The sequence below is a fragment of the Mya arenaria genome, chromosome 7 (genome assembly GCF_026914265.1).
Source record: "Mya arenaria isolate MELC-2E11 chromosome 7, ASM2691426v1".
NCBI lineage: Eukaryota > Metazoa > Mollusca > Bivalvia > Myida > Myidae > Mya > Mya arenaria.
The window spans coordinates 41,357,788-41,371,258 of NC_069128.1; the positions used below are offsets into that span (position 1 = coordinate 41,357,788).

Genomic DNA, 13,471 nt, shown 5'->3' on the forward strand with positions numbered 1-13,471 from the left:
AAAATAAAAGGTAATAAAATCTTGGTAAAAAACACATATTATGTTCATATTTTTTTGTCGATTCTCGCTTATACGTTTTGTACCTGCCACACAGCAGAAACGCCGGTTATACGCTACTAAAATATTGATCTAACAGCTCCCTGTAAGGATAATTTACAATTGCTCATACGTAAACAAAAGTGCTGTCTGCTTCTAGTCTATCCTTCTGTAAATATTGACTTGTTTTTCGTAATATTGTTAGTGTTTGATAGTACGGTAATGGTAGTTATACTATAACTTATAGTCTGTACTATACATGTTTGTTTCAGTAACACACATTTGATGAATTATTCACGAATTTGTTACCGGTATATCGAAGTGTAACGTTCATATACAGTAAAAATCCAAGAGTGTAAACCGAAAGTAAGCGTATTTTCTGAAAGTCGACAATAAAAAAGGGTCTCTAATGGATTTAACCTATTGGCTCATGAATGTAGCTTATTGAGCTTCGTTTAATAATAGTACAATAAAAACTGCGGGAGTATTGTTACTTTTTTTACTTCTTATAACATTATGTTCCCTCAGTTTGGGCTCCTCATGTTTCTGCAGAACGTTAAACATATACATTATACTGTACATAGAAGATTTTTAATAAATCATACAACGCGCTTAATCTGGAGATATTGGCGTCTACAACAAAGCTCGCATCATCAAGTGAAGGCATCAAACCAATACACTTTAAAAAGAAGAATTACTTTTCTAGGATATATCAGTTTCATGTATTGAATCATTATACAGCCCCCACTGTCTTACACAATTGTTAAACTATACAATGATATGCGTTTTACAATATACATAATTAAAATTACGTTATAAACGTACTATTAACGCTTATTCTATGTCGTTAACGCCATTTACGCGTTCGATTTGATTCAACAAACTTTAATCTGTTCGCAAAACTAAAGCTTTAGAATGTTTCGAAGGTCATGTTCATAGAACTGAGGGTTTGAGAACCCCACGCAGGAAAGGTCTATAAAACTGAGGCTTAAGATTAGCAAGCAAGAGAATTTGAAAGAATGAAAGGTTTCAAATGTTAAGCAGTGATGTTTCATATTACTTATGCTTTAGAAAGAGACGACGATAGGTTAAATGTATCTGCGGTTTAGTAAGTAACGTCATTTAAAATATTATACTGATACTTTGAAACGGTATGTATGAACATTTTAAAGAACAGGTACTTTATAACCTAATGCAGCAATATAGCTTTATTTCGAGCCAGATAAACTTTCTACATCAACGGTAATAACCTAGTATTATATTTATCCTGTACTTTTGTTAATAAAACACGATCAATTACCTTAAAACGGTCAAGTACCTTTTAAAGAAATAGGGACAACTGCAATTCACCCTGTTGACATCAGCACGCAAGGTACCCATATTTAAATGTGCCCTGAAATGAGTTCTCAAAACTGTTCAATTCCATTCAATACGTTTTAGTCAATGTAATTATTTTTTGATATGTTAATATTAATCCAAAACTTAAAGGCTTTTGAAAGTGAATGAATGTGGATCAGTTACCAGATATAATCTTGTAATGTTCCGCAAGTCACAGCCTACATCTCTAGGTCAATGGTTCAAGGTCACGCCACATGAATTTAAATTGTTTTGATATTAAAGGATAAAGTGTTTGGATATTCAGAGCTTTAAAAAAGAAAAATCATTTCTGTTGTTAGTGAGTTTTATCATTCACCACATAAATGGAATTTAATATCGTTGAGTGCTGCGCAGGTTTTTGCATTGGTGGGTTGGGACAGTGAACATTTAGATTTTACGACCAATTTTCGTTGTCAATGTCATTGTCATTCATAGTGATGGGACCTGCAGGAATAGCTAATGTCGAGGTTGTTGTTGACGGACTATTAATACGATTCTGAGGCATTATTTGCGCTTTTCCTCTGACATTTTAAGAATACAAAATAAGTCCATTTTTGCGGTCACGCGACCAACTGACTGTAGATAAACATTACGTAGTCTACTGTCCGAATAAACTAAAATCTACATGGCACCTTGTTATTGGACCGATTGGATAAAATGATAATATACGACTGAAATGTATACTTGCAACGCTCTCAAATCAAAATTGTAAAATTTAAATAAAATAAAACATGACACATAATATGTATCCACTATACAAATAATGTATATCGCATTTAAATGCACATCATTACATTTGTTTTGTATTACATAGTTTGTCAGGTTTTATTTTAATTTACCTCGCAAAGCTCTACACGTATAACTTCTAACTAAACTGTGGACGAAGAAGATAAAAGTGTAGTACATATAAATTTAAACAATATAATAATCTAAGCTCGTCCAATTTAAAAAGGGATTGTCCGATCAATCCCAATTCACAGACAGCTTTTCTGCATATTTCATGCCAATTTTGAGTGTTTTTTCATTGAAAAATAGAACAAACACAACAACAAAATGAGTTTTTAGTCTTTATTCAATAGCATTTCCCATCAAAAACAGTAAGATAATAGAAAATGTTAGGACGTCCTAACAAAATTTGAAACATTCAAAGTAACACCAAAGATATGAAAGCCAAAAATGTTAGGACGTCCTAACAAATTTGAAAAATTCAAAGAGGAAACCATTGAAAATTAAAGATGTGAGATCCCAAAATGTTAGGACGTCCTAACAAATTTTAAAAATTCAAAGAGGAAACCATTGAAAAATAAAGATGTGAGATCCCAAAATGTTAGGACGTCCTAACAAATTTGAAAAATTCAAAGAGGAAACCATTGAAAATTAAAGATGTGAGATCCCAAAATGTTAGGACGTCCTAACAAATTTGAAAAATTCAAAGAGGAAACCATTGAAAATTAAAGATGTGAGATCCCAAAATGTTAGGACGTCCTAACAAATTTTAAAAATTCAAAGAGGAGACCATTGAAAAATAAAGATGTGAGATCCCAAAATGTTAGGACGTCCTAACAAATTTGAAAAATTCAAAGAGGAAACCATTGAAAATTAAAGATGTGAGATCCCAAAATGTTAGGACGTCCTAACAAATTTGAAAAATTCAAAGAGGAAACCATTGAAAATTAAAGATGTGAGATCCCAAAATGTTAGGACGTCCTAACAAATTTGAAAAATTCAAAGAGGAGACCATTGAAAATTAAAGATGTGAGATCCCAAAATGTTAGGACGTCCTAACAAATTTGAAAAATTCAAAGAGGAAACCATTGAAAATTAAAGATGTGAGATCCCAAAATGTTAGGACGTCCTAACAAATTTGAAAATTCTTAGTTAAAGGTATTTGAAAATCAAAAATAACCCAAAATGTTAGGACGTCCTAACAATTTTGAAACATTTAAAGTTAAAATATTGAAAACCAAAATATTAAATCACAAAATGTTAGGACGTCCTAACAAAGTTGAAACATTTATAGTTATAAGTATTGAAAACTCAAATATTAAATCACAAATTGTTAGGACGTCCTAACAAAGTTGAAACATTCAAAGTTACAACTATTGAAAATCAAAGATATAAAATCACATAGTGTTAGGACGTCCTAACAAAATTGAACCATTCAAAGTGAAAAGTATTGAAAATAAAAAAATCTCAAAATGTTAGGACGTCCTAACAAATTTGAACCAATTTAAGTATAAAGTATTGAAAATAGAATATCTCAAAATGTTAGGACGTCCTAACAAATTTGAACCATTCCAAGTATAAAGTATTGAAAATAGAAAATCTCAAAATGTTAGGACGTCCTAACAAATTTGAACCATTCCAAGTGAAAAGTATTGAAAATATAAAATCTCAAAATGTTAGGACGTCCTAACAAATTTGAACCATCCCAAGTAAAAAGTATTGAAAATAAAAAATATCAAAATGTTAGGATGTCCTAACAAATTTGAACCATTCCAAGTGAAAAGTATTGAAAATAGAAAATCTCAAAATGTTAGGACGTCCTAACAAATTTGAACCATTCCAAGTGAAAAGTATTGAAAATAGAAAATCTCAAAATGTTAGGACGTCCTAACAAATTTGAACCATTCCAAGTGAAAAGTATTGAAAATAGAAAATCTCAAAATGTTAGGACGTCCTAACAAATTTGAACCATTCCACCTGTAAAGTATTGAAAATAAAAATATAAACTCTCAAAATGTTAGCACGTCCTAACAAATTTGAGACATTCAAAGTTAAAACCATTGAAAATCAAATATATGAAATTACAAAATGTTAGGACCTCATAACAAATTTGAGACATTCAAAGTTGAAATTATTGAAAATCACGAAACGTTAGGATGTCACAATAATTTTAAATTGGTCAAAGTTCAAATCTATTGACCAAAATATGAATACACAAAATGTTAGGTCATCCTAACAAATTTGAAAAATTCAAACTTAAAGTGATAATAGTATTTAAATCAATACATACACATGTATAACAAACAAAAATTTTCAGTGATAAACATTTAACTACTTACTAAATAATGCATTCATTAAAAATATTATTTACTGATAACAAGATTGTAACCGTGTATTCTGTAGCTGAAAACACACAAATATTAAATGACTGGTGAGTGCTAAAAGATTTACTGTGATCAACTATCAACTTAAAAGGTAAAACTGCTGTGTTTTCTGCAACTTTCTTTCAAATTTAACACAGTATCCTTCATAAGAACTATTATTTTTTCTATTTTTATTCATCCATTTCAGTATATTAAAATAATTGTAATAACCTTATTTGGGAGTAAGAATGCATCTTTAATCTATTGAAAATCAATACATAAATTCAACGAAATCACAGCTAATTTGTCAATGACATGAGATGCCTTTGGGGCAGATTTAAGATTAGGACCATTTTCAGTGTCAGGATAGTTGGTACATTTTTTAATCCTGCTCAGATGATGACAGATAACATGTATCCTCTTAGCAGCAGGGAATAATGAAATATGATGTAATTTTAATAATATAATATGAGTTGTGACCTTGACTTTTGACCTCAAATCCATAGGGGTCATCTACTGGTCACACTCAACGTAAATGTCAAGTGTAGATATCATGGGTGCAGGCATTGTAGAGTTATCACATGGACAAGCTTTTCGCGTTCGAAGTCACTGTGACATAGACCTTTAACACAATGACCATAAAATAAATAGGAATCATCTACTGGTCAGGCCCAATCTCCAAGTCAAGTTTGAGGGCCATGGGTGCAGGCATTGTCCAGTTATCGCTCGGAGCTTTTTGCAATCAAGGTCACTCTGACCTTGACCTTTGACCCCTAAAATAAATAGGGATCATCTACTGGTCAGGCCCGGCCTCTATATTAAGTTTGATGACCATAGGTCCAGACATTGTTGAGTAAGCACTCATACAAACATTGACATTTTCCCGTTAAAGGTCACTGTTACCTTGACCTTTGCCTCGATGACCCCTAAACTCAATAGGAGTCATCCACTGGTTAAGCCCGACCTTCACGTCAAGTTTGATGACAATAGGGTCAGGAATTGTGGAGTTATCACTCGGACAAGCTTTGGTCTACTGACGGACGGACAGACCAACGGACATTTGCAAAGCAATATACCCCCTCTTCTTCAAAGGGGGGGCATAATTAAGTTTCAATTCCCACAATGTTTGGTCATCCAAATGAACTTGAAATTCTCAAAGTTCAAATCTACAGAATATAAATACATTTCACAAAATGATAGTAGTCCAAACAAATTTGAAAAGGTCATAACAAGAATTGTTGATAATGCTAAATCTAACGGCAACAGACTTGGATGTACCATAAAGTACAAGTTACGGTAGCTAAATATGGTTACTAATTATTATACATCATGTATGTATTCTAAAATTATGTAAAATGTTTGTTACTCCAACAAATATATATAATAAGGAATTAGTTAGTCAAATAGTAGTCTTTATCCTGCTTGGATATTATTACAGGTGTCATCCTAGGGTTACTTCTCCCTCGGCTTCTCTCTTGGCTGAATTATGGAATAAGTGAAACTGTTTCACACAGGAGTGTATGTTCTTTAAGCACATGTATGTAATGTATATCATACAAGGTCCTGATGAATAATGACAAATTTTTATAAGAAGTACATGTATCATTGTGTTATCTTTCCAACATGTGGCTATCTTACTTCCACTTTGCAGCCACTTGCCTTCTTATGTGCTTCAGTTTTTGTCTTCACTATTATCATATCACTATATATATACATGTATGTCTTTTGCTGACTAAACGTGGGCAAGCTTGGGGCTTGTGTGGAAATTTTCTGGTAGACAGTGTTTTTCACGTCAGGATCTTTTATCAAGTTGATGACCACCTGTGCACGAAGTCCGGAGATCTTGTTTATCTGCAAAAAATAATTGTTTCAAGTAAGAAATATAAACAAATCTAAAATGTCATGGCTTAATTTTGAATATTGTATGATGAATTTAGTGTTATATGTAAGAAATTTGTAAAAAAACCCGCAAAGATAGGTTAAATACATAAGGGAACTATGCAACCTAGTCATCTTGTACCTCTTATGCACCAGTCAATTGTAACCACGGCCTCCCCAAGGTCCGGGGGTATACTGGGGATAGCGGGGGAAATGGGCCGTGTTTTTACCTTTCAGGTGGACCCGCAGTGCTGGGTGAATGCGATGGTTTTGTCTTCGCTATAAATATAGCGGGAAATGGGCCTTACCTAGGGTCCCTGGGGTGCGGGGGCATTTGGTGGGGATTTTATCATCTGTTCATTTCCGCAGGGCAGGGATTTTAGTCGGGGTTGGCTGGGCCGGAAGTCAAAGTCCCCGCTATTACCCGGACCTGGGGGGGGGGGCGTGGTTACAATTGACTGGTGCATTATCTTCAGTCATCTTGTACCCTTTGGTGGGTGATTTTGTACCCTACCTTTGGTCACTCTGTACCATACCAAATGTAAAAAAAGTTATTTAATACAAGTATTTTGGTTCAACAAGCACTCTCAGAGATTTACCATTTTAGAACTTTTTTATTTTTTGTCTGAGAATGAGAATTTTTTGCTTTTTGAATCAATCCCTCGCGAACCCGAAATGTGACCAGAGTTCCATGACTTTTCCAGGATATTGCTCAGTTTTCCATGATACCATCCAAACACACGAAACTCAAAATCAGGACAATGATATACATATTCTACTGGTATACTGACATTGGATCTTGGGTTGGGACAAGTGGGTGGGGGAATACACATATCCGACTGGACAGTTTCCTCACTATTTGTTCACACAGGTTTGAAAAAAGATTTTAACGGGGCACATGCTTTTGTTGTTTTATTATGGAGTGTAATATTTCCAACATGTTTTCCATCCTACATGCGATTTAATAGCACCTTCACCCATATTTGACAGATCAATAAGTTTGTCACACATGGTACACAACACATTTTGGTTATCTGACTTAAATGGCTTCAACCAGTCCTTGTGTTATTCATTTGTGTCCCACTGAGAGTTGTATCGACAAATTCCTTTGCTTTGACTAATTTTTTAAGCTTCGAAATCTCGCAAAAGCACAATAAAAAAGGGAACCGGTGCAGTAGTAAACTTATTCGTTTCGTACCCAAGCAGATTCGCACTTGATAATATAGAATAGCTGTAGCGATTTAATTTCACTATTTGTCATTTAAATTTGGATTCTTAAGATTAAATTTTAACAGATTTATTTTTTTACGCAATTACAGACTTATTCCAGAATACTCTTCAACTTTCCATTTTTTAATGATAAAATCCAAATAATCAAGATTCCTTGATTTTTCCAGACAAAACTTGTTTTCCATGACTTTTCCAGATCTGTGCCAACCCTGTATATATAGTAAACCAAAAATAATGTGATGACTAATGGTCGGTACAAAATGACAGAAAACTGGAGGTTATAAAATGACTAGAGTACAAATAACTGCTAAACCATACAAAACTGTGGTCAATAAAATGGCTACCAGACAAATCGGCCCCTTACCAAATCGGCCCCTAGCTCAAACGGTTACCTTTTCGGCCCCTTACCAAATCGTCCCCATCACGTAGACGTTTCGGCCCCTGATTACCGAGACGTTTCGGCCCTTATTTTTATTTTATTTTTTTATTTCTAAGTATAAGTAAAAATCATGTAATTTCATTTTTTTATTTTAATAGACTAAATATACTGTAAATATTATACACAACTATGTTGCTAATAATATGACATGTCCATTGTCTAACATCAGTCTTGACCAAACACCTATCGGCCGCCGTAGATGGCACCAACATTTTTCAGGAACTTCTTCACAGGTGACCTCATGGGAATCGTATGAGTCCCACTCATCCATGATCCTGGCGTCGATGTCTCTGTAGCGCTCTCGACGCTGACGGCCTAGGGCTGCCTCCGGCACCAGTTGATGTGTTACCTTCACCATTTTGGATTTCCTCAGCAGCAGATTAAGCAAAATGTAAAACTGCAGGGTTGACCGACCGGCAGAAATGTTCAAACGGCGATGCCATTCTGAAATTACAGTCATAATACAATTAAAATTAAAGCATACATGATTTTCTATTTTTAGTGAATGCTATTACCGGAAATGAATTAACAGTTTTGTATTTACTTTCGGTGTCATTGTTGGTTCGTATCGTCTGTCGGTACACAGACCACTCAGTGGTGCTCCAGAGGGAGCTCTCCATCCACTGATCTTCAACGTACGTGAAGAGTTCCTTCATCTGGTTCGAACTCCCCTCTGCCCGGGCGTTGGAATTGTGACACTTTTGGTTGTGTTTACAAGCTTAAAAATACGTCTACAAGGATTGTTCCGACTTTCCCAACCGCTAATTCTCACACTTACAGAATAATACCAATTATCTCTTCGCACCTCAAACAGAATATTATTTCACTCTTTTATTACAGACATATTGTTTTACTCTTTTTAAAATGCATATTTGTTGTAGAATATATAGAAATTGTCACTTGTTTGCAATTCATATCCATAAAACAAACATTATTCAGGTATAATATGAAAAGGTAATGATATCGGTGTTATATACCGCAAGGTTCATGCTGCGCGGTACATACAACACAAAAGGAATAATGAAATAAAAACCACGAAAGCCAGTCCAGTGTCAATGACAACAGCTTTGATATACCTTTGGCGGTACGTGCATTTTAATCTAAATTACATGAATTATGGGAGTACTCGGCGGTAAACATAGCCATCCTTGGAAAGTGTTATACATTTCTATACGTTTTTTGTGTCTATAAAACATATTACTTGCACCTACCTGTATCGCAGACTCGATGCTGCCAACGGTCACATACATCGCAGGTGATGGATGCTGCAGTGGCCTCACAACCTTATCACACTCAATACACAAATCAGAATCAGACATTATAATTTTTAATAAAAATCCATTTCATTACAAAATAAAATTAAAGTAGCACAACAACGCGTTTATAATATCCAATACAATACACGAAAATTAACAGTAGCACAGCAACACGTTTAAAACAAATGGTACCCACTTTTAGAAACAATTTAATATATATACTTACGTTTTTTATATTACTCAAATCTTCTTTAATCAATTGTAAATAACATTATCAAATTAAAGACAATTATTCATTCACACGTTTTTAAATGTCTTTTTCACACCCACAACACTTACAGTTTGCCTTGCAAAGAACGCGTGGTTCAAAGACAATTTTTCTTTGAAGTCTTTAATGATCAATTAATAATTAACAGTTATAACAAATAAACTTTCTTAGATTTTCTAACATTTTATATTAAAAATCATTAAAAATAGTTATTTAGATTTTAATTATACTTTTAACACGACCTACAATGTTTTACTCTATACTCAAGATAAAAAAATAAAACAAAATTAAGGGGCCGAAATGTCTCTGTTGAAAATCACTAAGGGGCCGAAACGTCTCGAGTCATTTTAATTAAGGGGACGAAATGGCAGGGCCGAAACGTCTTAGGGGCCGATTTGGTAGTAGGCCGATTTGGTATGGGGCCGATTTGTCTTGATCCCAATAAAATTGAAAAGAGATTCTTGGAATATTATAATGTGGAAATACAGAATAAAAATACTTTTTACTACCTGTGTTGCGCAATTTCCATCATATATAGAAGTTCTAGCTCAGTAGCTGTAACAGTGATGGAGTCTGCAGCCATCCAAATTTTCACATATATATGTAAGCTAATCTTCCATGTACTGTGTTATGAAGAGACAGCCTTTGAACACCATGGACTCATCCTCTTTATAGCTCATGACGAAAATACTTAGTGAAGGTTTCGCTTATTGTATTAGACTTAGAGTCTGACATGAACCGCCATCAATGAACAGCCTTGGTCATTGTTGATACTAAATTGAAGGTTAGTACCTGGAAGAAGCGTTCCGTTTGTGTGGTCACCTTTTTAATTGCTGTACATATTTCAACAAGTGAGTCTCTGAGGTTTCTTTAATGTATATTTCAATACAACCATCATTTAGTCTACCTTAATGGACATTAGTCTTTTGACAATATCAGTACTTGGTAAGTCCCGAGATTTTAAAGGGATAAATAACAAATGTCAAAATGATTACAAAGTATTCCCGAACAATCACTATTGTGGGTAATCCATTATATCGTTCCAAACGCTGATGTCATCCAATTTTAAATCGGCCGATGTCTGTTTTTTACCAGGGTTACCCTTCACTGCAAACACTGAACAGTATCGCACTTCCCTGGCCTGGGACTATCACACAGAACAATTTCTTGATAGCCATCCATGTTCCGGACTTAAACAAATAGACGTTCAAGACAGGTTAAGGATTTGCCAGCTTAACGATTGCACACAAATCCATCCATGTACAATTATTTGGACTACACATGCTCCCACACAAACTCTTCAGGTACAAAGTCTTAGAAAACTCATCTTTTTTCTTTTGGCGAATCGAAATCACTAATATTGTCAAAGTATTTGTCCTCAGGCCACCCATCAGCCAATGAACCATTGTCTGCCATTGCTGTTATAGTTTGCATCAGCCCTCACCTTTACATTTGCGAAACTATCGCTTTAATAAGATTTTCTTTTTTTAACTTTCAAACTCAGGAAGTGAATGCGGCCATTTTACCGGTCGGCCCAGTTGTCTATCCTAAATTATGATCGGACCTGCTTGAGGCCATCAGAATTATTAATGTCGTTCATCTTTGTCGTGATATTTTTTTTACTTTTATGTTATAAAAGGAATGGCAATATTACTATATTATAGTATATTCCATACTTTTTTAGGAGTCTATCATGAACTATTTTAATGCAACGTTTATAAATACGTTGAAACTGTTGTCTATCACAGATTATTTAGCTTGACGAAATAGGCTATTGAGCAAACAGATTTTAGGCTTAAAAGTATCACGTTTATGAAACTGTTGTCCGCATCTCAATATTATGTACCTTTTAATACGAAGTTGTTAGTGTCTATCAAAGAAATATTTTAATTGATATTTATGTATGTCATACAAAAATAACCCTATCATATACCATTTCTTTTATGGACATTTGAAGGTACATATTAACAAAATCAATTGATATATTTTAATTTTTGCATCAAATATGTTCTTTGATAATATAAAGAAAAGTACATTGATCAAACAAGTGTAAGTGAGAAAGAAATAGAATTGGCTTCAATTGCCAATCAATAATTTCTGCTCACAGTCTGCAGTCTATCACAGATCAATGAGCAATTGCAATGACCAACAGTTAACACAAACGCTTCCGTGGGAGGGGGGATGGCACACCCGGCACATGCCCCATCACTCAAGTCTTCAAAGTTTGCATTCTATCTCAAAGGAGTGGAAATTAATAAACTACACCTTTCAAATGCCATCATGTGCAGGCGATGTGAACTCATAAAAACAACAAATTCAAACAGCGCAACTTCCTTTAATTATGTCCTCTTGATGTTTCTTCATCCGTATATAAACAACAGTTTCCACGTCTTCCAACAATTTCCAATACTGGTGAAAATGTATCCATCATCCGTGTGATATTTGTTGAAAACAAGAAAAGCATACATGCCATAAAACTGAGAAAAAAGTTATTTTCTCCAGTCTTGTAGCAGAACGCAATCCTTGAACATGTGCAAGATATGCCATGAAGTCAATATCACCACTACTTGAAGGCCACCGATGTGTTATGTTCACTTGTATGTCTTTCTGATGTCTTCACAAATTGCTTACGTCTAGCGGACCCTTGGGGGGAGGGGTACGCCCCTTAGGTATGTCCTCTCTTGGGGAGCGGAGTACGCCCCTTAGGTATGCCCTTTCTTGGGGAGCGGAGTACGCCCCTCAGGTATGCCCTTTCTTGGGGAGCGGAGTACGCCCCTTAGGTATGCCCTCTCTAACGTCTATTCCTGAACTCTCCCCTGCTTTTAAGATAAACTTTCATAACCAGTATCACTTATTACCTTATTATTATAATAAAATTCATTAAACTTATCTTGAAGCCATATGATGGCAGATAAACAATGGTTAAAGTTAAATGAACAGTAATGTTCATTTCTATTTTTTTTATTGATAATATTAATCCCAGTATGAAAGATTCATTTTATGTTAGAAAATAAATAAAATATATATGTTTAGGAAAGACAATTAAGAAAACCATGTTTTATGATAGACAATATTTTTTATGTAAATGATAAATAAGAAAAAATATTCTTATTGTCTATCATGAAATATATATTTCTTATTGTCTATCATGAAAAATATTTCTTACTGTCTATCAAGAATTGTTTTTATTTTTGCCTTTCATGTAATATTTTTCTAACTGTCTATCATAAATAAAAAAAAAATTAATATTTCTTATTGTCTATCATGAAAAATATTTCTTACGGTCTATCATGAATTATAATTTTTATTATTGTCTATCATGAAATATTTTTCTGTCTATCATAAATTTTAATACATATGTTTAAATTAAAATATTTCTTATTGTCTATCATGAATTTTTTTCTTACTGTCTATCAGGAATTATTTTCATTATTATCTATCATGAAATATTTTTCTAACCGTCTATCATAAATTTAATAAATATATTTTATGATAGACAATACGAAAACAAATTATACATAATTACAGTAAAGCAAAAACCATGATTGACTGTAAGAAACTTACTACTTGTGTTTTCATGTAATTATAGGACAAATAAGAAAAATATAAATAATTCTTATTGTCTATCATAAATTTAAAAAACAACAACATATTTTACGATAGATAATAAGAAAAAATCTGGATAAACAGCTAAAGTTCAACATTTCAAGAATAATATTTTACGATAGACAAGAGGAACTGCGTTGATCATGAATGATAGATAATATGACAAATAAGACCACTTTTTTATGCTTCAACTATAAAATTTTCATAATTTGTTTTCAAGATAGACACCAAAAATGTGTTTCTCCTTTGTTGACTTTCGTCTATAACCTCGAAGTTAGAGCAATATTAAAAC

General features: G+C 33.6%; 1 long non-coding RNA gene across 1 annotated transcript; it reads right to left on the reverse strand.

Annotated features, from left to right (window-relative positions):
• Positions 1 to 2,467: 2,467 nt before the first annotated feature.
• Positions 2,468 to 10,114, reverse strand: LOC128240010 (uncharacterized). The gene is made up of 2 exons (XR_008261999.1): positions 10,083 to 10,114; positions 2,468 to 6,353 (listed from the first exon to the last, which is right to left on the reverse strand). It is a non-coding gene; the product is annotated as an uncharacterized LOC128240010 (long non-coding RNA).
• Between the last annotated feature and the right edge of the window lie 3,357 nt (positions 10,115 to 13,471).